This window comes from Haplochromis burtoni, unplaced genomic scaffold (assembly GCF_018398535.1).
Source record: "Haplochromis burtoni strain Fernald_Lab_line unplaced genomic scaffold, NCSU_Asbu1 Contig_48, whole genome shotgun sequence".
Taxonomy (NCBI): domain Eukaryota; kingdom Metazoa; phylum Chordata; class Actinopteri; order Cichliformes; family Cichlidae; genus Haplochromis; species Haplochromis burtoni.
In genome coordinates this window covers 2,734,270-2,738,870 of record NW_024582409.1, presented here as the reverse complement: position 1 = coordinate 2,738,870, position 4,601 = coordinate 2,734,270, and positions in this window count along the sequence as shown.

Below are 4,601 nucleotides of genomic sequence, written 5' to 3'. Positions count from 1 at the left end.
GGAGAGATGATATCCAAATCTACCTGACTGTAATAAAGTACATTTTAAGGCTTTGGGACTCCAACAAATCACAGTGAGAGCCAGTATCCACAAGTAAATAAACATTAACCTTCCCAAGAGTGGCCAGTCTAACAAAATTACCCCAAGAGAGAATTGACGCTCAATGAGGAGGTAAAAAAAAACAAAACACACACAGGGTGTCTGAGGTATGAAACCACATCTAAAGAATTTCAGGCCTCACTTGTCTCAGCTAAGGTCAGTATTCATGTTTCAACATTTATAAATAAAAAAAACACCCTAAAAATGTAGTTACATAGCTTCCAATAAACAAAACCTCAAAGGATTATTTCACATTTGACATAAAAAAAACTTGTTGATCAATGAAACTTTTGGGAAATTAATCTGTGGGCTCAAGAGAAAAGAAGTTTTTTTGGAAGGTTTGAGCCTCGGCACATGCGCTATAAACCTGATACAGCATTTCATGAAAAGAACATCATAGCTACAGTAAAACATGGTGGTGGTAGTGTGATGGTCGGAGGCTGCTTTTCTGTTTTCATGAATTCTGCTCTTTAAAAGAAAATGCTTAAAGAGTGTCTGGCCAAGACATGGGTCAAGTTTTGTGCACAGTGATCTGAAAGACGCATTACAAGTTACTGCTGATCGCAGTTCTTGCTGCCAAGGCTGCGCAACAGGGTTTATATTTAGGGAGGAATTACTTCTTAATATCAGGTAGATCTGGATAGGTTACTTCACTTGAGATATAAATCAACATTTAACCGTATTTTGTGACAAATATACAAAAAAGGATACACAGCTTTGTAAAAAGGCAGGCACGTTGCAGAATACAGCCCATCCCAAAAAAACAAAGAACTGAAGTTTAAGTCATAATCCAGATATAAAATTAAGCTTATTTTGCACTATTCATACTTTTTTCCATGTAGCTTCCAGTATAAAAGCAAAAGCTGAAAAAATCAAACTATTAAACTTTTCCATTATATTATACTCATTGTCAAAGCTGTAAAATTAATTTTACCTGCTTGTAAAAATATAGAGACGATGCAACATATGAGAAACAAGATCCTGTCGATTCCCCAATATCTTGACAAGTCTTCCATGCCAGCTTAAAAAAAAAAAGATTTATTTATTTATTTATTCATTTGGAATGTAAATATCTGCAACTGGTATTTTGTTCTCACTGAGTGTCAAAAAGTAAATATCAAGGATGTCCTAAACACAAAGCAACAAAAAACAGGGTCACGCAAAAGAGCAAAATTTTTAAATGCACGAAAACCTTTCGAGCTCTTTTCAGCTGAGAGTTTCTTAATAATTACAAGAAACTGAAGTGCAGTATCAAATCAGTAATCTTTAAATACCCTATGACTGTAATAAAAAGCAATAAACTGCTCATAAGAACGAGAACGGTCACATCCTGTGCAAACCTAAAGGTGGTACAGACTAAATAGCAATACTGTTTTCTTACCGTTGAGTCATATGCTGTTTAATCCTTTTCTCTGCACGGCAACTTTAACAGCTTTGATGTCACACAAGCAGGAAAATTTGATATCTAATAATCATCTTAATTTTAGCGTACAGCTTCTTTGCATGTGTGCCTGCACAGTGGACATACATGCATAGTATTAAGACCATGCCCAGATGCTTACACAATACCACAGAAATGGCGTGCAAACAGGAAACAGATAACTTTGGTGTGTGACCACGTGAGTGAAATGCCGTTTTTTTCTTTTGGTTGGCTGGTTGGGTCTTTGAAGTCGGAGACGATGCTGTGAGAGTGTACCCTGACTATAGTAGTTTTCCCACCCAGTATTGCACTGTTCTACTTTTACCAATACCACAGCAACAGGTCATAGATAACATCTCATAAAGTAGGTGAGGTTTACTTTACTTTTCTGTGCTTTTTTTTCCGACAGTGCTTCTGTTCTCTTGACACTTTGTCTTTTCGAAGCTTGTTATAAAAAGTCATCTCTCAAAAAGTATGTGGGATATACAGTCACTATAAAAAAAGAAAAGAAAGCACGCCTTCTGTTACTTCTAAGGTATTATGTGCCAGAATATGATTGAAAAAATAAATAAGCTGCTCTTTAGCAGATCTAGATACAAAACGAGTGCTGTTGCCCATCAATCGGGAAAGGGTTATAAGGCTATTTCTGAACAATTTAAAGCTCAGCTTGCTACAATGAGAAAGTGGAAAACATGCAGGACAGCAGCTATCAAAGTAGTGGATTTCCTTAAAAATGCAGGAGACTGCACAATTTGCTTTACAGTGAAAGCTAAACTGGGTCATACAACAAGACAGTGGTCCCAAACACAGCAGCAAATTTAATAGCAGAATGGCTAAAAAAGAAAGGAACCATTGTGACAGTCCAGTCATTAACAGTCAATTATCCTGGATAGGTTGTAGCTGCAGAAGCCTCCTCTGGGCCACTTTGTTAACAGCGACCCCGTTTGACCGGTGCGTAACTCTGCAACGATCCTTCTATTGTCTTTTTCTGTAAATACTAATTGTATGATGCATTGCAGGAAGTGTGGGCCTCAGAGGGCAGCCGATACCCTACTGCCTTTCCAGGCTACATTGACAGAAGTGAAACCCAAAAGCCTTTCCTTTTTGGTTTCTTTTTTTTTTTTTTGTCGCTATTTCTTTCAGTGTTGTTTACCGTTTCACTAAAAGGGAACATTTTTAGAAAAGCATTGAGCCGACATGTGAGGCCGTCTGCTCAAAGTTAAAGGTTTCATTTACTTTGTTTGTATATTTGGTCTCTGACTGTTTGATTTGTATACTTTTGTTTGTGTTTTACACCACTGGAAGGAGGCCCTTTTTCTAGCTGTGGATCACCAGGGTGTTTCTGCAGTTGGGCTCACAACAGAGGGTGCATTTAGGTTTTTGTTGGAATACATTATAACGTTTCTTTCTTTTATTCAGATGCAGAAGGCCGGAAGTGGAGGTGGCTGGGATGCCTTGGTGGTGGGACCTTCCGTTTATTATACACCCTTGTCTTGAGCAGCATAATAGTGTGAGTGTGTGTGTGCATGACGTTGTGCTGCACGTATGCATTGGTGATTTCTTTTTTTTTTTTGACCTACCTTCATCTGGCATCCCACTCACCCACTGGTAAGCCACAGCTCTGAGTTTTAGAATACATGTGCAACTGATTCATCGGCTCTTGTTTTTATGTGATGTTTTAACTAGTTGTCAATAAATTGTTGTTTTGTTTTTAATTGAACCATGTCTAAGTCCTAGGTGTAAAAGACCTAAGTGCCTTCTTGGTAATTAGCATAATTTGGGTAAAATTCCCAGGGTGGCCAATTATGAGAGCTTTATGTTTGATTTGCCACGCCACCATTTTGGTGCATGTGTGTGACATTACTGGTTCTTTGCTCTATTCCTGAAAATATAAGTCTTCAGGAATAGTTCTCCGACATCATTTTTTTTATTTGTTTGTTTTGCTATCTCAAAATGATCCCACATTGCTTCAGTAATGTTAGTGTCTACGCTCTGGGGAGGCCAAGCCATCACCACATGCCAAAGTAAGCCAATGCACCTTTAAACCAATTGAAGGGCCGCTGCGCACCAGTACTTACACACACTGACAACAGCCTATTCATTCATTGTCATTACTGATACTGCATTCTCCAATCAGAATCTCTCAGCACGACCCCTACCATCAATTTCATGCACATTTTGGAACAGAGTTTAGTGCGGATGAAGAAGTGAAAAGGTTGACGTGAACAGACAGAAAAACAAAAAAGTCATATAAATGCAGCAAAATATGTCAAATTAGAAAACACCCTGCTGCACTGTGAACCAGCAACAACTAGTAACAAGCCAAGAGAGAGAGAGAGAGAGAACAAGACATTCTGTCATGGTCCTGGGTCGTTGACCCAGCTTTTGTGTTTATTCTGATTTGTATTAATTTAGGGTTGAATCTCTAGTTTGATGTTTTGTCAGCCCTACCTGTGCTATCCTTCATGTCCCCGTGTTGTGCTGTAAAACAGTTTGGGTGTTTCCTGTTTTACTTTGTAGGTCTGTGTCTCGTTATGCCCATTAGTTCCAGCTGTGTCCCCTCCTGTGTGCCATTTCCTGATTACCTGGTGTGTGTATTTATAGTTGGTGTCTGCCTGTGCTCCTTGTCGGCTCGTCTGTGTTACTCCGTGTAAGTCTGCATTCTTCCGTGTGTCTCTGCGTCTCTCTGCCCCGCACCCTTTTTGTAGATTTCAGGTTTGCTCTTTAGTTTCTCCCAGTTTAGAATTGTCATTACTCATTTCCTGTTTTTGCCACTGCCACCGTGTGAATAAACTTCACTCGCATCATCAGTTTGCTGCATTTTGGGTCCTCCTTTTCCTCCACTCCACACGGCTCCTCCGCCAGCCGTGACAAATGCAATCATGTGATAATTCGTGTGTACTATACAGCAAAATCTCCAGTGTTAAATTAACACTGAGAGTGTCTATATGGGTCCACACCTCTGAGTGTTAAATACAACACTGTTGAGTGTTAAATTAACACTTTTGACAGTGTTATATGTTTAAAAGTAACCTAGTCAGTTTTGAAGATTAACAATGGCTAACATGAGCAGTGCTGATGG